At 39.2% G+C, this 22,307-nt stretch overlaps 1 long non-coding RNA gene across 2 annotated transcripts; it reads right to left on the bottom strand.

Moving 5' to 3' along the window:
• Positions 1-555: 555 nt before the first annotated feature.
• LOC120411973 lies at positions 556-21,813 on the bottom strand. 2 transcript variants are annotated; one of them, XR_005604611.1, is made up of 3 exons: positions 15,785-21,813; positions 13,057-13,119; positions 556-1,510 (listed from the first exon to the last, which is right to left on the bottom strand). It is a non-coding gene; the product is annotated as an uncharacterized LOC120411973 (long non-coding RNA). The 2 variants fall into 2 exon arrangements; XR_005604610.1 differs by lacking the exon at positions 556-1,510 and adding an exon at positions 5,523-7,774.
• Positions 21,814-22,307: the final 494 nt, after the last annotated feature.

Below are 22,307 nucleotides of genomic sequence, written 5' to 3'. Positions count from 1 at the left end.
AGACTCTCCGTTCAAACATTTAATTTTTTTTTGCCATCACCCATCTAACAGTAAAATTTTCTGAAATCAGTTTTTGGAACTTTGATACTTTTCTCAAGATTGAACTAAACTTTCCTGGTATACACTCTGGGTTGGTTTTGTTGGCATAGAAATCTGAGGTTGCTGGAGTTTAATGGTTCTGTTTTCTCAGTAACTAATAAACAACTGTTGACCTACCTCTTCAGCTCAGGCCTCTCCCTCTCTTGGGTCTGTTGTTAGTTTTTAATGCACTTAAGTAACTTCATATATTTTATTGAAACTAAATGTTATATCATGGGTAATAGGCACTTTGAATACTCCAATCCAGTCATAATAAATCTGCTGATCCTTATTCTAAAAAGGACATATCCTTGTTTCTAATTTCTCTCAACTCATAAGAAAAACTACAGTGAAACTTAAAAGGGATACATCAAAGGAATACATTTTGGTATACAAATATAACTGGTTCTATCTAACTTATATAAAAATTATCCAGAGATCATTTGTGTGTGACACATAAGAGAGAAGGTATCAGAACAGTGAAATTATAGTTTATTTATTTTCAGATAATCATCCCAGAAATCTTGTGAGTTTGGAGTTTGTCAGGTTTTTTTTGCAAATGAAGTGAATCTGTAAGTTTACCTCACAAACGGAAGTTAGAAATTACGTATTTATGGGAACAGAGGGACTGTGAGGTGAGTTATAACTTGTTGGCTCTGGAGAGGTGGCTTAGCTGTTCTGTTTGGCTACCTCCAGTGGTTATCTCCATATGCACTCTGTGTGTCAGGGGCCTGGTTTAGGTGGGCATTAGGCTTCAGAGCCGCCTGGTACCAGCCAGCTGAAGCAAGGAGCAGGTTAAGCCGTGCTGGTCCCTCCCTGGCAAGGAGAAACACCTGCTTCCCAGAGCCACTCCTGTTCTTCTGTGTGTGAAGAGTCCCCTGCAGCAGTGTCCTTCTGTCCTCCACATCCAGCTGTGCTGTGTGGAACACCAGCTGTCTTTGCACTCAGTGCACTCAGAATCAGAAGGGAGTTTGGGGGGCCACACTGAAATTTTCTGTCCCTTCCTGCTTAGCAGAAATCTGCTCTAATGGGGAACGCAAGCAGTGTTGCATGTGGTTTCTTCCTCCTCACAGATCCCGTTGGCTGGGACTGAAATGAGCCTTCACTGAGTCTCAGTCAACAGAAATCTGCATGTGAAATCTGTCTCTTTTTTGCCAGCCATGATTATATGGTAATCATCAGCTATCCTTCCTTATGTTCTCTTCCCTTGCTTACTTGTAGGTGTCATGCTCTCTTTTCTCACTTGTGTTTCAGCTGTTAAATAGTCAAAAAAGGCTAATGGTTTCATAGTGTTGAAGCCGCATTCAGGGTTTTACAGATTTTGTTTTTATTGTGGTTTTTTTCCTTACCTGTTAAAAATGGTAACTTTTTTTTCTATTTCCATGCAGTATAAAAATTAATAGGTGGCAGCATGGCTGCATTCTTCCCCAACCTGGTTAGGAAACATGGAAAAAAAAGAAAATTTTCCAGTAGTTACTTTTTCATGAAAGCTAATCTCTAGTAGAAGAGCAAGAAATATACATATAACTTACTTACCAGTATTATCAGCACTGTATATTCATAACTAAGAATACATACATCTTTAAATTGGTGCATACAATGTATTTAAAAAAAAGTTTTTTCTGTTTATATATCCCTACAATAACAAAATGAAAAGCAGAAAGTGTCATTATCAATGACCTGTAAGCAAGTAAAAAGCTTGTGTGGTCCAGAAACAGGATTTAAAAAGAGACCCAATTTTATGGTGCTGATACAGAAGAAACATTTATCCATTTTTCTTTGACAGCACATGATTTCTGTGTAGATTCATTATAAAGTTTTAGAAATAACACTGTGTTATCAAACAACCTTAAAACTCAGGATATATAGGGTTTGTTATTATTGCCAACCACTTCAATAGAATATAAATGTCATCACTGTACACAAAGCCAACCGTCCTATAAAGCAGTGTAACACATCAGGGTGTTACAGCTGTATATTTTATAGGAATTTTCATATGCAAGCTTAAATTAAAATAACTTGTCTTTCCATAATTAGTATGTCAAAATGGGTGAGAAACTGAAGTGCAACTCTAAGAGTAGAATTTCAAATGTTATTTTAAATTTTTGTCACTTTTCTGTGAAAAAGTACTTCATGTAAGTGTTCCCTTCCAAATTCCCCCACCTGTACTTCCATATTTCATTTTAGGCTTGGGAAGAAAATCTAATTTTTCTTTTTTTTTTTTTTTGCATTATTGTGGATTTTGTGCAAATATGGGTTCTTTTTCCATAATATAGGCAATTTGCTCTAGTGTAGTATGGAGAAGAATATAAGTTTTTTTCTTCTGATGTTTTCTTCATATTTTGATGCAAGTATGAGGCAGATAGATTGTAATTTTAATGCCCACAACTGCCAGAAGCATTGATTAGAAGATGAGGAACAATAGGCCTTATTTCTCCTCCCAGTTCAAACTAACTATAAAACTTCTTGTTATACCAAATTAAAAACGTGGTACTCCCTTTGAGGGAGGAGAGTTTAGGTGTGGTGTTGCACTGGTTGATATGTGACCTCGATGTTGCAAGAAATTTTGGGACCCATGGGAAAAAGGTGGTTTTACCCCAGTCTGCATTGGAGCCGTGGAGAGGATTTTTCCTAGCCTGTACTTCTAAATTCTCTCTTAAGACAGTTGTACTAAGGAGATAAAGCTGGTGTCATTATGCAGAACCTTCCTGCTGAGAATAAGGTATACCATGGCAATGCATCAGAAGATGAAGTTATTTGAATAGTTTAGGCTCCAGCTATTTCTCACCATTCAGAGTTTGCAAAGAAGCCAGTTGCTTTGACCAGACCTGTACTTCTGCTCAGCATGTTGGAAAAGTCCTCCTCAGCCTGGGGCTTCTCCTGCTTCTACTTTCCGGGTTTAACTGTTATAACACCTTGTTTCATTCCTCTGACAAGAAACAGGGCACCATGTAACTATCTGGTATTTTAGGCCTGAGTTTAGAGGAGCTGTCCAGATCCAGCAAGTGACTCAAGGCAGGCACCTGGCGTGCTCTGCCCCTGCCATTCCAGCACCGTGCACCAGGCTGCTCCTGGCTTGGGTTTTGAGGGCTCCTGTGGGTTTGTAGCTTTTACAGAGTGCATGTGTCTCTTTTGCTACTTTGCTTGTCCTGCTGTTGGCCCTGTGGTCTTTAAGGAAGGCTCTTTCTGGGCTATTTACTTAACTGTTGATCGTTAATGGTAGGATAATTTCCTTCTAACCAGAGATATAAACTGGTAAGTTTGACTAATTATTATATCTTACTCAACATTGCCTACTTTTCAATTGTGCAGCTAGGAGTTTTGTGTATTGTTCTATTGACAAAATCAGTTGGTTTATTTTTTTTAAAAAAAGCAAAAGTCATTAATGTGAGTAAAGCAACAGCTGTTAGTTGTTTATTGTGGTATTTTTCATTACAAATAAGTAGAACACATTCTTCCCAGCTGCCTTTTAGCAAATTTCAGCTCTGTCACCCATCTTTCTTGAGCATATAATGCTTTCTTTGTACAAAATCAGTGTGGCTTTTAGTATTGAAGCAATGAAAAAAAATCTGCCCTATTTAACAGCTGTCCTGTGGATATTAATTTTTCTGCACACTGAATGAAAAGGCACTCCCTCAAGCTTTTCACATCATTCTGTTTCTGACTGAATTGCTTCTGTCCACTGAACCTCATAGGATTGAACAAAATTTAAATATCAATTGCATCTTAAGCATATATAAAGTATTTGAATAAAAGCAAAAAAAATAGTGTATGGAAATAAATGCAAGGTTTCTGGAAGGAAATTTTTTGAAGGACCTCTTTTTCTATTGAAGATTACAGTGCAGTTTTAGCTAATTTTACTCAGACATCTTATTTTCTATATCCTTTTTGTAGTACAGCTACTCTGGTTGTGTGTAATGGTGTTCGTTCTCCCCTTAGTGCTGTGAATCTCAAGCCTACAGACTTTATTTGACTTTCATCAATTTTTTGGTATTCTGGAACTTCTTGAGTACAAGTTCTCATATGAAAGGTTCTGCTTTGGCCCCTGGGGACTGCAACACAATATTGGATGTGGGGGCAGTGGAGAGCTGACATAGCCTATTCTTTGATCTGCTGGAACTTCTATTGACTTCTCATCCTTCTCCTGCCTGACAAACTACTGGGGATAGAGAGGAATCACTGAAACAGAGATATGAAAGCAGGGATTTGTAGTGCTCCAAACTCAAACATGCAGAAATACAGGGATACACCCTTTATTAAAGGTAGTGATAGTACCAAATTAAAAAACCAAACAAACCCATACTTTCAGGAAAAGAAAAGGAAAGGCTAAATAATTGATCAAGGAGGAAACCTGTTAAACTGACTGAGTGCTCGTCCTGCATTGCTGCAAACAGCAGATATCTTTAAAAACAGCTCCAGGATTGCTTGTTTGTCTTGCTAGAAGCTTTGTGTTCATACACATTGTTGTAGCATGTGAACTCCAATAAAATTGTTGTGTTCAACTGATTTTTTAACACTGTTATATCTTGCTTTGCAAATAAATTTGAAATAGCTAGGATTTTAAGAAGAGCACATCTCTCTGCAAGCAACTAGAGCAGAAAATCTTTGTAGTAATTGACCTGCTGAGATTAATTCAAATATTCAGTGGTTCTAATGTCTTCTGCCTTCACCAAAACCTGAACACAACAGTTGTCAAGAGTAACTACAGCAACTACTCATTTCCCCAGGACATTGTTTTTTGGGTAAGGGAGGGAGGCAGGGAAGTGAGAGGCAGGAAAGATGCTTGTATTTGAATTGCATGGTCAGGTTTCAGTAGCAGGGGTCTACAGGGGTGGTTTCTATGGGAAGTTGCCAGAAGCTTCCCGTGTGTCGGATCGAGCCAATGCCAGCTGGCTCCAAGAAAGACTCGTCATTAGCCGAGGCTGGGCCCATTGGCGATGGTGGTAGTGCCTCTAGGATAATGTATTTAAGGGGCCAAAAAGCCTGTCTGAACAGCAATTGCACCAGAGCAGTGATTCCCCTGCAGCCCGTGGGGAAGACCCTGGTCAGTCAGGCTGTCCCCTGGCAGCCCATGGAGATTCATGATGATGCAGAGATCCACCTGCAGCCTGTAAAGCACTCCACACTGGAGTAGAGGGATGCCCAAAGGAGGCTGTGAATCCGTGGGAAGCCCATGCTGGAGCAGGTTCCTGGCAGGACTTGTGATGCTGTGGGGAACCCACGCTGAAACAGTCTGTTCCTGAAGGACTGCACCCATTGAAAAACCCGTGCTGGAGAAGTTTTTGAGGAACTGCAGCCCGTGGGAAGGACTCACAGTGGAGAAGTACATGGAGAACTGTCTCCTGTGGGAGGGATCCCACCCTGGAGCAGGGGAAGAGTGTGAGGAGTCCTCCCTCTGAGGAGGAAGAAGCAGCAGAGAAAACATGTGATGAACTGACCACAACACCCATGCCCTGTCCCTGTGCTGCTGTGGAGGAGGAGGGAGAAAAAATTGTGAGTGAAATTAAACCCAGGAAGAAAGAAGGGGTGTGGGGGAGGTGTTAAAGATTTGGTTTTATTTCTCATTATCCTACTCTGATTTGATTGTCAATAAATTAAGCTAATTTCCCCAAGTCAAGTGATTTTGCCCATGGCAGTAACGGATGAGTGATCTCTCCTTATCTCAATCCACGAGTCTTTCATACTGTTTTCTCTCCCCTGTCCAGCTGAGGGGGAGAGCGATGGAGAGGCTTTGCTGGACATGTGGTGTCCAGCCAGGGTCAACCCACTACCACAGTGCTGTACTTGAGTAGAGTTCCATCTGAAAAAACATTTTCAAGTTTGCTTTCTTTATGGAGTTTTGGGGAAATATGTTTTGTATTTGAGAGATGTTGGTGCATTTGTTTTACCTTCCTAAGAGGAAAAGCCATTCTGGAGCACTTTGGGATGGCATGTGTGAGAGACTGAAATGTTATGGCAGCTGCTGTACATTGCTTACCTACCTGCTTTTATGACTTTTTGCAAACCCTGAAAAAACTGGTTTTGGAAATAATTTCTTCAGGCTTAAATGCAGCTCTATTTTCCTCCATGGCCAACTTTTCTTTCAAAGGAAATTCAATTGAAATATATTCATTGTCATCTTCACTGCCGTGGTTGATGGGTAAAATGTCCACTGGGTGTTAATTTCCCAGAACCTGCCACCTCCAAAAAGCGCTTGTGAAGCAGAGGAAAGTGTGCTGCTCTAGCTCTTGTCAGGGGCCTTGCTACCCTGGGTTTGGTGAGCATTGGATCTCTCCCTGGGCACAAACCCCTGTCCTGCAGCTGCTGCTGCTGGCCAAACCAAGGGTAACCCTGAGGTGTGTGGTGTGATTCAGTGTGTCTCACTCAGACCTTCTTGACAAGATCCATGGCTGCAAAGCCCAGGCTCTGGGCACTGGTCTGGAAGGGCCTGCAAGGTAGCACAGCTGCTGCTAGGGTTGCCATAGATCAGAGAAAAGGTAAGATTTCCTCTACTACAGGTTTTAATCCCATGCACTGCACAAAAAACATACGGGACATAGCTTTCCATGTGCTTTTGCATATAAGGCATCTGGAAAAGGAGTTTCTGTACATCTGGAGCTGGGTGGCCCTATGCTGCCCATATGAACATTTTTTTTGTGCCCATGATTGACCTGTGTGCTGGCAGTTATGGCTCTTCCAACTTTTCATGATAAATCATGCAGCCAATAGAGACTTCCCCAGACAGAATATTAATATCAATGTTGCTAGACAGCAACTATTTATTTGCCATAGATTCACTGCTCTGAGAGATTGGAGAAAGGCAGCCGTTGATTTCCCAGCTGGAAGTCATTCACCAAAAGCTTTTTGTGGTTTTGAGAACCTCAAAACCCAATTTTTCCAAGGCAAGTCTGGATACTTTGGAGGCACCTGGTCTTGAGAAGTCCTGGGTGGGATTTTCCAAGTTCATCTTACTTGATGTCAGACATGACATAAAGTGAGTATTTTAATCAGATGAAGTGAATGGAAGAAGGGACAGAGGTGATGTGGAAGAGCCAGCAGATTTTGCAGCGACTCAACTGTATTTGTAATTAATTTGTCATTACTATATATAATTTTAGTCTCTTTATTTATTTCTGCATTTTTATTGTGGTTTCATATTTGTGATTACTTCAGCTCCTCACAACCAGCTTTTGACCTGTTCAACCAGAATTGGCCACACCTGGGAATGCCATCAGTTTAGTGATGTTTAAGGAGCTCCTGTAAGGGACCAGCACACAACATGTTTTGCTCACAAAGCCTTCTCCTCCCTGGGATGATGGATGAGCAGAGTGGCTCTCTTTGGCTCACATGGACATGCAGAAGCAGGAGATCCTCAGTCTGTCGGTACCCATTCCCACTCCCAGCTCCCCACACCTCATCAAAGTGTGACGAGAGATTTGAGAAGTACCAGAAAGAAGGTAAAGCTAATATAATTCAACTGTGAGACATAAAAACATATAAAATAATAAAAATATATATATATCTCAAGGAGAGCCATTAATTCCGGTGCTCATAAATGGCTTTTCATTTTCCCTTATAAAACATAACTTGCTTCATTTTTCATTGTCTTTCCTGGCTCCATGTGAAATCCACAGACAGTAATTGTTCCTCATTTCCTTCTGTCAAACAGGTGGCATACTGAACAATTAAGGTTTCTGTTCATAATAAGCTGTAATGTCTAAAAGAAGAGAAAAAGTCTTCATTTTAAAATAATCTGAAAAATTAGAGGACAGTCTGCTGTGTCATAGAAACCGGGCCTTACTTTGTAATAAAGTAGAAGCCTTTTTTAGGACTATGAAATAAATTTTACCACTCACCACTTTTGATTTTCAGCATTTGCAATTGCTGGGGGAGGTAATCTACTTTCTATTGTCCCAACCTGAGATGATCAGTGGTATATCGTTATCTAAGAGGGTTTTCTTTGCTATTAGAAATCCTGTCCTCAAAGAATACAACACTCTCTCAGTGAAGCCAGTCTCAGTAGTGCTCCAGTTCAGGCTGCCTGCACTGTGTGCCACTCCAAAACCAATTACAAAGTTGTTATCAGGAGACAGACAGTGAAAAAAACCCTGCACGTGTACTGGTGATTCTGTGCAACTCAGTTCACTTCGTAGGGCTGGCTGCTTCAAAACCAGCCCACACATAAACTGAAAAACCAATTTTAATTATTGTTCACTTACTTGAAGTCTTAAACAGCTGAACACAGCAGTAACAATTTAAATGAAATTATAATGCATGATATATAGGAGATAATATTGCTGATTAGTGAGCAGATTAGTCCAAAATGTGTTTTTCAACTCAGTTATGAACATTTGGAGTCATGTTTTCCTCTCAATTTGAGCATGAAAAGGGGAAAAATTACTAAACTTGAAGTAACCTTGTATGAATGGCAGATGAGATGCAAGTGAAACATGTTGCAATAAATAAATATACAATTTGGGTTCTATAATTTTCCATTGCATTAATTTGTCTGAATATATTTAGAGCACTAATTTAGTCTGGAAATTAAGGCTGTTTATGGCAACTGCTGCATGTTGATGGAAATATTGTTTCATGTGCTATATTTTAAAACCATGTCATTGACTTTTTAAAACTGCTTCAAAGTTAACTGCACAAAATTACTTTAGCAAAATGTTTTGCCATACAATTAAAACATAAAAGATGAGAAGTTAAAGGTCTTACATATTTTATGCATAAGTTTTAATTTTTCCAAGAGCAATTTAACTGACCTGGAATTACTTTTATAGAAAGACACTGTCAGATGTAGTAAAAAAATCTTAGCTAAATCTTGCTTTGTCACTATTTTCAGTTTGAAATTCTGCATTTGCTAATATTTGCTCAAATTTATTTTTGGCATTTTAATTTTTCAAAGCCTAATTAAACCATCCTATGGTTATAGAATAAGAGCAGAGTCTCAAGAAACTCTGCGAGAACTCTGATTTAATGTTTCATTCCTGGGAGAACATACTGAAATAGTGGATTTTCCTTCATAGTGCCCAGGACTGCTTCTGAGTGAGAGAATTCTTTGCCTGTGCACCTATATGTGGGTGGCTTTTGTTCTACCATTTCATTGCCCATTTCATCATGAGTGATTCCAAAACCTTCACAAAATCATTACTTCTTGGAGGGGACAGTGTTAATTTCAGTTTTATCCACATCAAGGATGGATAGCACATAAGTGAGTCAAATTTTGCCAGTGTCCTGGGTGTCCAGAGGAATCAGTGGAAACAAATGATCACTTCCTACCAGGACACCTGCCTCAAGAACAGTTGCTCAGACTCAGGAGGACAGACATGTTTTGCCTGCTCCTAGAGATAGGTAGTAGTGAGGAGGCAGAGGGGAGGCAGATAGAAGATACTTGTTCCTGCAGTTCTTGGTGGGGGAAACCAATAGACTCCAGACATTACCCATGGTGGCAAGGGGAGGCTGGGATTGTCTTCAAAGAGAAAAGCAAGAGGCTGGGTATTTGAGGTGAGAGAAGGGAACAGCGCAAGCAGTAGGGGAAGAAAGCAAATAATGGTAAAAATAAGACCCTCAAAAAGAAACGTCGATACTTGTAAAATTGAATGCTGTTCCTAAAGTAACAAGTAAGGCTTTGCCATGGTTAAAAATTTCATTTCGGTGGGAGAGAAGAGTGGAATGAAAGAATTAAATTCATTAAATACAGAGAGAGCTTTTATTCTGTATTGTCAATTGTTGACTCTGAAGGGGTGCTCAGAAGAAAATGAAAACCTGAATAAATATATGAAAGGTTCTCGAATATAAAGGTTCTCTTTCTAATTGAAAATCATGCATGGCAAAGCCTCTGGCTGATGGACAACTCTTGGCGAGATAGCCACTGAATCTGAGTGTCTCTGTTCTTGATTGCCTTTTCTGATATGCTCTATAATATGCAATAAATATAAATACATAACTGGGCAGGGCTGATGACTGACAATGACTGGCATGCAGATCCACAAGCTGCAATTGCTTGACAATTACACTGTTTGTAAAGACACTGTTTGAAATTGTTATCCATTGTAATGAGTACTGCAGTACTTAAAAAGAGAGAAATGCAGAGATAGCTGTAAGCAATTACCACAATTAACAAATGTGCCACTATCAATATTCTATCCAATTTAACAGAGACATTAATTCTTCATCCTAAAGATCTGCTCAGCTTTTTTTAGTGGTAAGTTATCTTATATTCCCCCCTCTTTTTACACTGAAAGGCACTTAAAATTACTTGAACCTGTTTAAAAAGTGGTTTGATTATAGCAAGAAGGACAACTTGGATAAGTGCTTTGAAAATGCTTAGAAATCAATCATCACTTTCAAACAGATTTAACTCTCATATTCTGTCTCCTGCACTTATTATTGCACAAATTAAAAAAAATTATACAATTCCTTCCATAACCTGCATTTTAAAAACATTTGGAGCTCTCATAAGCCATGATATTAAAGCTGAAAAGTTGTTGCAAAAGTTCAGTTTTGTTTAGATATTCTTTCTAATCCTTCCTTCTAATTTCTAGGATGTAAGTAATTAATACTCACTTGTTTTTTGTGTCAGTTTGTTTTGTGAATTGGTGGTTCTGTTCCCTTCCTGCAGTTAACCACTGAGTCACATCCTTTCTAATCCTTAGTTCTAATAACCAAACCAATTTTTTCTGGTATGATAAACTGGGCTTCCCTAGTCATTCAAGCAGTTTCCTCTGCATCTACCTGACTTAAAAGTGGTGGTGCTGAGGAGCCAGTGCCCACATATTTTTGTTTCCATTTTGGACTTCACTTTCTATCTCTTTCTGTGAGCTGAATGCCCATTAGCAGTCAGGGCACTTTCAGTGTGCCTCTTGGGTGTATCTTCCAGTCTAGTTTCTCCTCCATGAATCAGGTCCATGTGCTCTTTGACCACTCTGTGGTGTGAACCAAGGCATGGTACGCAATGACCCACTTAAAAAACATCCGCCTTGTCCAGACTGAACTGCTGCTGTAGACAATCCCCAAGAGCTCCACTGGACTTTCTTGAGGAAGTGGGGTTTAGTATTGTGTCCTTTTCCAAAACTCTTCCGTCTGTGTACTGAGTCACACGTGGTAATTGCTTGTCGCCCTCCACAGCTATCCATTATAATGAGCAATTGGGGTTTTTTAATGGAGAAGAGAATGTTGAGATTGCTGTAGGCAGTTTAAAAATATGCCACTTCTTACCAAATGTCTTGATATTATATTTTTTACATAGGATAAATAAATTAATAGGAAATCCATTTTTAATAGGAAACAATTCTAAAATACAAGTGCTAAAAGGAGTGATCATTTAGACACTTCAAATAAACAGGCTTCTCAGTTTTTGTTTTAAGAGTTTCTTTGTTGGTTTTTTTTTTTGTTTGTTTGTTTGGCTATTCCAAAATGGCATGATTTTACTTGGATCTAAATGTGTTGAAAGGCACATTAACCAAGAGAGGGGGAAAAAAGGAGCTATATATAGTTTTACTGTCCCTTTAGGGAATCATTGCTTGAGCTTCATTAATATGCATTTTAGCACAATCTAATTTACTCATATGGCTGGCCCCAGGTGTTTGGAAAGGCAACCAGAGGAAAATCAGATCATACTAAAATTAGAGACAAGAAATATTGAATGCCTTCCCTTTTAGGTCCTTGAAAGGCACATATTAATTATAACTGTATGAATTTATGAAAACTAATACTATGAACAGCTCCAGTAGTAATTATTTTTGAAAAATTGTCTTTACCAATAAGTGTATGTGGCCAAAGTGCAGGGAAAATTTTCTATTTAAGACCATATGTATATACTTCCCCCTCCAAACATTAAATTTTTAGTGCAGTGTCCCTGTGACATCTTTCTGATATATATTTAATCACTGAAAATCACAATGAAAACCCTTATTTCATGTATGCTGTTTTTTGAACAGTTTCAAATGGGGCATTAGAATTTGATGGATTTGTCCATTTTTTCTAAGAATGCATCTCTGCTGGTTTACGAAACGCCAAGGCCAGTGCACTGGGGAGGGAAAAGTGGTGGGGGAAAAGGTTAAAAAATTATCTCTGCGTGGTCTGATTAAAAGCTTCATGCTTTCACGATGTCAATAGGGAGCTTTGGCAAGCAAGTGTTCACAGCTGGTCTCTGAGCTGCTAACGGGATGTAGTGGTTCAATAAAGGGGCTTTATATATTAATTTCCTAAGTGTCATCTTGATTTGCAGCAGGAAGTGTAAGCAAAACAATGTCAAACACATCAGCCCTGAAGGTGCCTTTGGAGCAACACTCATTGGTCTGCCCTTGCCCGGGTACTCTGAACTCTTCAACTGGGGAGGTGCTTGCCTGGGGAAGAGACTATTTCAGAATCAGTCTTTAGGGGTTGAACAGCCTGAATTACAGTGGTAGCAGGCTACTGAGGGATGCATATGTTATGAAAACACTTAGTCATCACTAGTGAGATTGTGATCTGAAATATCTGACCTTCCTATGATTCAAAAATAGTGAGACTCCAGGACAAAGGGCAGTAACCACATGTGTAGTAGCACAGGGGCCTGTATGACCTGTGCTTGGAGAAGCAGTGCTGACTAACAGGACTGCTTCCCCCTGCCATTCCCACCCAGAAGACAGTCTACAAGGCTTCAGAGGAGCTCAGTTCTCTCCAGGCTTCATGTGTCTCGCCACAGGGTGCTCTGAGGAGTTTTAATCCTCTAGACAGGAATTTGGGAAGAGATCCTGTTATTTCAGCTGGGAGACAAATTTGGTTGTTTGGAAAGGAGCGTAGTTAACTCTGTTTCAAGCAGGGTGTGATTTCAGGAGATACCCCACTGAAATGTGCTCACATGCACATCGTCGGATGTTTGTCAGGCACACTGCTCATTACAGCCCAGTGGAGCACTACGGACACACGTTACTTTGATGTGATGAGCAGGGTGACATTAAAGGTGAATACTAGAGTGCACTATTAAGAAGGAGCTTAAAATGTACTTACGGAAAGGAATAGAGTCTTCACAGAGGGTGTCATTTAAGAATAGTCCATCTAAAGAACATTCCCCTAAAGCAAAACATCAAAGAGAGGATAGGAAATATGTTTTAGGCTGCAATTCTGGAAAGAAATCAAAGTCATATGAATTTCATTAAATCACCAAGGACGTTAAGAAGTAGATTCAAAATGTACATGAAAAATATTGCAGTAAGTGAAAAATAAAGTATCCAGTGACTGGAAAAAATAGAGAAAAGAAGATGATGAAAAAATGATTATTCAGAAGTAACTTAGGGAAAGATGGGGAAACATATCTGTGGGAAGCAGTTTTTGCTCCTATCCGACCACAAACCGAAACAAAATCTATTCCCAGAACCAACCTATATATAAAGGTGATCCTTCAACCTTGGCACACGAATAGGGCCTTATTAAAAAAAAAAATATATTGTTGAATCCTTTTGCTGTCTATATGCATTGTTTCTTCTAGACTAAGCCAATGAGCTCATTTACAGGCATGAGAATATTGCCTTTAATAGTTCAACTACCTGTTAGCAAAAGTACATGCTTTTGCAGTATGTCAACGAACCACCCTTCTCCAAGTGTCTCAGTAACATTGCTGCATTAGTAGGAATGACCACAAATCTTAATGAGATGGAGATTTGTTCTGCCCTGGCACTCCAGCATCCACCCACATGCAGCTGCGACCCATGGCCATGTGTGCAGGACTAGCTGTGACTTGTGGAGTTAAAAACCCAGCAGTGAAAAGGACACACAGGGGGAAACACAGCATCCTGGTGCCAGAATGTGCCATCATCAGAGACCAGGCTCTTGGCAAAAGGAACTGCATGAAGCCAGAGCCTTGCTAAGTACCCTTGAACAATGCCAGCAAACCTACAGGGAAGCCCTTCCCCTTGGCCAGCTGCTGTCCCGTCTCTGTGGCTGGGCTGCAGCTTGTGGCTGGGGAAAAAGCAAGGCTGGGGAAAGAGAAGGAATGTGGGGGTAAGGAGAGACAGGATTGGGGCTAGAAATAGTGGCTGGGGTGTAATGTGACAATTAGTGCTTTAATCCCTGGAAAAAATAAAATACTTGAGCAATGCTAATTATATCTATTCCACAAGACTTTTTGATGAATAAAGTCACAGAAGAACAAGGGTATCATTCAAATGGTATTCTGTGTGTCTTCATTATGTATGGTGCCACTGATATATGTATTTTTGCACAAAAATTACATCCACTAATAAGATCCACTTTTTCCCAAGAGTGTGTTGGCAGGTAATGGCTTAGGGAGTTACATAGAAAAAAACTTGGATGTATGGGACCATGAATCTTTACTGACACTATTCTTTGATGACTGGTTAAGTGTATGTAATCCCGAACACTGTAGTTTTACCCAAGGATGCACCATCAATGTATGTACTTGAAAACAGGGATATTCAAGGAGATCCTGATATGAACAGTAGGCAATTATGGTTTCTGTTCATTCAGACAGCTGAACTCATGAAGAATCTAAAAGAGGAGCTGCCTCTGCAGCACTCAGGGTAAATGCTGGACTGGTTAATGATGAAGCAGAGCAGGAAGAAAAAGTGGAACTGTGGATATGTAGCCTTACTTAGGTATGGAAAGGAGTTTGTGCCTGAATTACACCATATTTAAACCTGAGTTGTACGCATTTACTGCTTAGGTAGGAAATTATCCATCTAGAAATAACTGTACAGTTTTGTATATATAATTGCATGATTTTGTTGCAGACTTGGGAAAAGAAAATTTTCTGTGTTCTTTGCTTTACTGGCCCTGAGGAACCCACACAAATTTACATCCATAAGTAAACTATGCAATTGTTATTATTAGCTAGTCGTGCTTCACTGACATCTAAAATTCTCTGCTTGTCAGATGCCAATACACTGTGAATGGATATTACTGTGCTCAGCTGTAAATACTGTGTCCAAAACATCTTTGCAGAGAGCGTCTTTGCCCTTGCCTTATCCTGGAGATGTTGTCAAGGTTACTCTGAAGGCTCCTCAGGCACCTAAATACAAGCATCTACTTCACTTGGACATGTGCAAAACATATTCCCTGAAGAACATCTACTGCAATCCAGAGTTCAGGTGAATTTTCACCTCAGTTCACCCCTCATATGTGCTCTGAAAATCCTAACACCTAGAAAAATAACATTAGAAGTGGAAGCTGGAGGTCATCAAATCCTCTGCTAGTCCCAGGCTGGATGAGTTTGTATCTGTATCCATCCTGTAGCTCAAGTATTTCGATGATGGAGAATCTACTGTTTCCCCTGGTGAGCTGTTCTAGTGCATAATTACCTTGCTGCAAGAAAATGTGCCTTTTTATCTAGCCTAACTATCTGTTCTTTGATTAAAGGCTACTGTTCCTGTCTTATCGCCACAGACATGGATAACAGATCCTACCCACTTAGCAGCAGTCTTTGAGATACCCAAATTTCTGATCATGACCTCCACCAACAACCCCAACTCTCCCGTAACTTTCCTTTTAAATTCTGGATTTTAGCCATTGCCTCATTCTCATTGTTACTGTGTTTTCTCTGTTCAGTTCATATCATTCACAGTCTGTGGTGCCAACAACTCCACACTGAACAGATCAGTTCAGTTTCAGGCTCCCCAGCACTGAATGCTTGAGACAAAATCCAGAGACTTTGCAGACAATATTGCTGTTTAATTCATTATCTACATGGTCATACTTATAGCTGACATTTGGAACCACTTACCCAGGAACAGGAAATTCTGATTTCTACCCATTCCTGAGTTTGTAGGTGTTTGGATCCACACTGTCCCTGTACCAGGAGAGTGCTCTTTTTTTCAGCTGGTTTAGCTAGCTCTGCCTTCAGCTGTAGAGTTGAAACTCTGTAGCTAGAAAAAGAAGATCCACTTAGAGAAAAAAAGTCTCAGGATGGAAAAATGCAACCAAATGGTTATGGCATTGGTATGGTACTGGGCTCTGGGAATAGTCTCTGGTGCTGATCTTTATTTTTGTAGTTGGCCGTCCTCAATTTACTCTAAGAAGTTCTAATACAGGACAAACCTAAGAGGACAAAATGTGTTGCAAGGGTTTACTCTATTTTGTCAGACGGGGACAGGACTGATGTGTTCAGGTTCATTTGCACCATTATTTTGATTTCACATTGCTGGGGCAGGCATGCCTCTGCTTCATGGGAGCTGCAATACGTATGATTCATCTAGAAAAATAAAATTCAAGCATAAAAACCCCATGCATAGATACTCACAGGATAAAGACCAGAGTCTTAGTCATAATGAATTCACTAAGATCACGTAACAGGAACTACCTTTCTTCAGAAGAACAACAGCCATGGAATAAGAAATCACTGAATAAAAATTTCCATTTTAGGCAATGGAAAACTATGTCACATATATTGTGTATGTATTTATCATCAGGGACACACGTGTGTCTGAAAGAGAGACCTGAATTATAACCTGAATTAAAATGTTAAAAATAGTAGGAGTCTGTTTAGCAGAGGTGACATAAAGAGAGCTCCTTAGTCTCCCAGTAATGCACACTATGGTTGAAAGGCAGACTGCTCTGTTTTGATCACCAGTACATCACCATCCTGCTTTACAGTGCTTCATAGGTCATTCTCCCCTCATTTCTCAGACATACCACTTACCATTCTGCCTTTTGGGCCAGTAATGCTGCTTTTGTAATCATCCTTATGCACTCAGCTAAGATGATTTATTCATGATGAGAGGAGGAATTACATGCTTGGTGAGGGTATGGAATGTGACTTACCAACACAGTGCCCTTGCAAAAACCCCGGTTACTGATCTTTGTAATGTAACCAATAAACACGTTTGATTTGACAGCAGGGTAAACAGAAGTATTTTCATCTTCTTTTCAGCTGTGAGTTTGAGGATGATCACTTTTTCTTTAAAATCTGTAATTTCTCTTAATATTTTAGCCATTGTTATTGCTTGATGAGGTCAGATGGGGACAAGAAAGAACAAGTCACAAGTGAAAAATTTGCAGTTCAGTGTTAACGAATTACTTTAGCCATCATTAAAGTGACTTAATTTGTACCAAATCAGTTTGGATGGCCAGCCAGGCTATGGTGGATCTTCTGCCACCAAATTCTACCATGTTTCTAGGATTTCTTGCCCACACAGACTGCCAGGCTCCACTGCCACGTGCCTATGCAGCAGGTAGGGGAGGATGGTCTGCAAGGGCTGCAGCAGGTGGGCAGTGCTGTCTCCAATGGTGGGAAAAGAAAAACCTTTAAAATGGAAGTGAGTTAATAGGTATTAAGATTCTTTTATATAACTGAGTGCTGTGAATTTCCCCACTGAAGAAGAAAACCCAGGTTTAGTTCTCCTAGCATGACCCTAACTGGGAACTACAAGTCCCTTTGCATTTGTGATGAGGCTCTTGGCCTCAGCAGCCTGGCCTGAGAGAAACCAGGACCATTTCCGAGGTGTATATATAGTGGTGGGCTACGTGAAAGGGAATTATGTAAACCAGAAATATTAATTATTTTTTTACAAATTATTTATTCAAATTAGCATTTTTATACAGTCTTTTCAATATTATGCATATTTAATGGTAGTTTCTTTATTAGGTTGAACAGGTAGCTCTTACTGAAATTAAGAAAAAGTTTCCTACAACGCAAACAAAAAACTTTAATGGGACTTCCACTGCCTGAATGAGCTGCTGATGAGCAGCTGATAAGAATCCACCAGCATGCCTCTTAATCCATCTGAAACATGAGGGAGAAAACCAAGGGAAGAGGCTGTCCTGCAGCTTGAATGAGAGGTTTGCCACCAGAGGGAGTCGTGGGAACACAGTAAGAGGGGTTGCTTTGGCACAGGAGAGGTCAGTAGACATTTCAGCCAAAAGGCTAAATGATCAGAATTTTCGCTTTGGCCACAGCAAATTTTTTACGAATTCATCATGCAATGAAAATCAGCTTAAAAGTTTGGCTTTTGGCTAAACATGCAAAATTTCCTTACTAAAAATGTAATTTTTAGCTACCTTCATGTTTCATATTCTACCTTCATAATTTGTGCAAAGTATGCACTTGCTCAATTAAAAAAAATTTGCTAACTAAGCCACACAAATTTTGTGCTTGAAAATACAACTCCAGAACAGAAAGTCAAGACATGCTTTAAATACCATGTGCAATTTTACTGAGTTAGTATAAAAACTGTGGTAATCTGAAATTTTTCTGGCAACATCTTTGCTGGTGATAAAGCAGATTACATCTGATTGCTGTAATGCTTCTACATTGCTGATAGCAGACTGAGCTACAGAGCATCATGCAACAAATAGTCTGGCTCTGGAATGAGCAGAGGGTGGAAGAAATGCAGCACTGTTATTGTAGAATTATTCTTTTGACTAGATCCAAAGTTTAAAGAGGTGCGGAATCTATTCAAAATAATACTGGAGTGCTTTATGCTGCCAATATGGTTTGGAAGTGCTTACGACAGGCAACAAGAGAAGCTGATATGGTCTGGTCTGCTGCTTAAAGAAAAAGAAGTCTAGAGATGTCTATCCATTTAGTTCCTTCTTTGGTCGTATGTGCTACGCTTCAACTCCTGGTGTTTCTGATACGTGCTTTAATGTGGAAATGTATGTACACCCCTCCCTGAAGTGACAAACTTAATAAAATTTTAGGACCCATTTGTCACTCATTAAAACTCAGGTTCCCATTGCTGCACAGGGTTAAGTGCTGTGTATCAGAAATCGAAGAAACAGCGGACTGGAAAAGAACTCAAATGAAAGAGAAATAGCAGTTTCAAGCCCTGAGGGTGCCCACAGATCCCCCACAGTGCTTTGTGGCAGGTACTGGGTGGAATTAGGTTATCTTAGATATATGTAATAAATATAATATGTATAAATGCCTCTGCTTTTCCCTGCTTGCTGCCTATTCCCCCTTCTACTAACCCACTCACTGCTGCTCCTCTGTAGCAATTACACAATTTTTCTGCAGCTCTGCCAACCCAAAGTTCATTTTAAGGCTAGAGCACATCACAGAAGAGGTGCTGATGAGTCTTTTAAGTATTCATCTCTTTCACTGTGGGTGAATTCTTTATAAGCTTAAGATTTCTTGTCTTTTGGGAATTGTGACATTTTCATTCAGACAGACCAAACATCCTTATGATCTTTGCAATTTCCATCATCCTTTCCCCTTAAACTTACAAGAAATTCGATGTCTAGAACGTGTAAAGACTGAAATAAACCACAGAGGTCTTGCTTTCTATCTTGCTTTTCATACCTATCTGAATGGAGCTGTTCTGGTAGGAACCAAGTAACTCTTGAAATTATGGCACATGTAGAATATCACCTGTTCATAAACATAAATATAACAATTAAGGAAAAATATTTGTAAAATTTTTATTATTATAACCTCCATACTTGCAAGAAAATTAACAAATACTTAAAGATATATTAGTTAAAATAATTAAAATATTAAAATGGAATTTATAATTTGTCTCAACTGTGTTGTTGTTAATATTTAAGACTATTGATACAATCCTCACTCATTTTTCTGGGGAGGGAACATGGAACTTTTTGTTAGTATCCATGAAGGGAATTTCATCACAATTTTCAGGAGTAGTAATGAATCTGTTTGCTGTTTATTTTATAGCTCAAGCAAACTTTGTAGGCGTTGCTTTTTCTGCATTTAGTACTGGAGAATAGCAGAATCTGCAAAGATTCATGATCCTCCTGTACGTTCTTCTCTATCCTGTTTTTTGTGCTTCGCTCCAACAAACTATCATGGGATGTATCTCTACATCACAGCTCCTGTGCTTGGTGCTTTTGAGGGCTTTTGTAGGACGTATGTAATGCAGCTGGAGTGTTGTGCCTTCCAGAGCTCTAGAAGACAGATATACTTGTGGAGGGAAGGAAAATAACTCAACTTTTTGAAAAAGTTAAAATTAGTTCAACACACTCAGCAGTGCTTATGTGGCTCCATAAGCAATGTTAAATACAGTTATTGTCCTTTCCTGCACCTTTGGAAATGAAGAGGTATGTTCACACCATTTTAAATTGTACACATGCAAAATTGTGCCCTATTGCAGTTTTACAGGTTCAAAATATATGTAAAAACTTGCGCCTGAGCAGGTATTTCTAGGATTATTTTACTTTAAAATTGATCATAATATTTTTTGGTAAAACATCTTCTGACAATAGTTATATTAATTTTTAAGTGTTAGTAAAACGTATTTCACCATTTTTAACAGACAATTTAAATGTATTAAATTTAGTTAAGTATAAGTGAAGAAAAATGGCTCATATTTATGGGACAAAATGCTCAGTTCAACTATCATTTTGAATCACTGTAGATTTGAACGCTAAAATGTCCATTTTAATGTGATATTTTTAACATCAGTATTTTCTAATGTTCTTATATAAAACAGTAAGTGTTCCAATATTAAGAAATCATGCTACTTCTGCATAAATACAATTCTGATTTTACATTTTTATCCCTGTTTGGAGTAAAACACTGTGAAATATTGTATTTTCCACTGAACTACACATTCTATTTTCTTACAGATTCTATTTTGTTGTTTGAAAAATGCCACTAAAACCAGTTCAAACCTGATAATGTTCCATATCATGAGCAAGAAGTTCATAATGACATGCCTGGTGCCTTCTAAGCTTGAACAAAGTGAGTCAGATTTTGTAAAATGCTCAGGTTTGTAAGTACTTCTAAAAACACGACTAGACCAAATCCTTTATCTTTAGTAATATTTTAGTCAACAGAAGAATCTCAACAATTAAAATGTTGCTCCCAAAGCTTATCATTTTCCCAAATGAAGAATACACAGATTAGGGGGATTTTTGTGTGTTTCCTTCTAATTTGGTAAGAAGAACAATGTGGAAGAAGGGCCATTTTCAGAGCTGATTAGAGAAACCTCAGATTTCAGGAAATACACAGCTCTTTTAAGAAAAGAAGAATATTAAGTAGCCTTTGAGCAGCGCTGCAGTGTGACATTTTTACAAGGAACTCATTTGGAAAAAAGTAAAGAAACGATACTCAGAAGAGACTCAGAAGAGTGCAGCTATTATGCATTCCTATCATCTGGGAAAGGTAATGACTTATTATTTGTATCCACTAGAAAGTATTCCTCAGCAGAACCAAATCCCAGCAAAATAGATATTGTCTGCAGGGCCTTTCTTCTTAATTCTTCCCTTTTATTTTCAGTAGCATTTGTCATTCTTAAGGCCTTGCTTCTAATCTCCTTGGAAAATTAACCAAGCTGTTAACAGATGAGAAAAGATACAAATGCTCACAGGAGGAGATAGGCACAGAGCCACAGATCCACTCATGAACAGCTCTTAGATACTAAAGAGCAGTTCCCGCAGGCAATGAGGTGAATATGTTGAACATTTTTTGCAAAAAAAGCCTGTGCAGTATTTCAGAAGCATTTCTACCCAAAAGACTAACTGAAAAACATCTCCACAAAGATACTTTTAAGGCACTCGCTTTCGGTGTTCTCTATGGAGCTGGACTTTGTGCAGCTGTGAACATCCCAGGAGTCACTCTCAGTTCTGGCAGACATCCATGGAGAGCTGATGACTTCCTCAAGACCCTAAGCTGCTGCATTGGAGTGCTGCTGTCATCCCTGAGAGAAGCTCCTTTGGATCCCACCTCCTATGAGCAGGAGCTAAGAGAAGGACAGGATGGACCTGCACAGGCATCCTGTGTAACCCCTGGCCTGGTGCGGGAGTGGGAGAAGGGCTTGTACACCTGGTACAACTGACAGCTCTCACAAGCACTGCCTGTCGTAATACTTGCCCGTATTCTGACTGAAGCCATGTGGACATATAATTATATATATATATATATATATATATTAAAAAAAAAAAAAAATATATATATATAGCAGCTGCATAGGCTGTTCCAAAATAATATGCCCATTTTCACCACTGCTGAAAGGCAGACCAGCTTATTCGGATTCCTTGCTGCTGTGTGAAACCATGCATTTGATTCTCATTCAGGATGCTCTAAAGAGAAATCATACTGGAATTCATCTGAAAACTGTGCAAATGTGAGAAGAATTAGGTTCATTTTGTGCAGTTATTTCCTGAATGTAGATAAATGCAGATCACCGCACCCTGTTTTTGGATTACCTTATTCAGCTGACGTATAACTCTTTCGGGGAAAGCCTCAGTCTGCTGAAGTGGGTCTAGGTAGTCTCACCTGTTTTAATTTGTCTTGCATTTGTTTACTTGCAAAGATTACAGGACAAAGGTTTACAAACCTGTATCTATTA

Source organism: Corvus cornix, chromosome 1A (assembly GCF_000738735.6).
Source record: "Corvus cornix cornix isolate S_Up_H32 chromosome 1A, ASM73873v5, whole genome shotgun sequence".
Classification (NCBI taxonomy): domain Eukaryota; kingdom Metazoa; phylum Chordata; class Aves; order Passeriformes; family Corvidae; genus Corvus; species Corvus cornix.
Note: the sequence above shows the minus strand (reverse complement) of the source record. Positions and strands in the feature narration are given on the sequence as shown.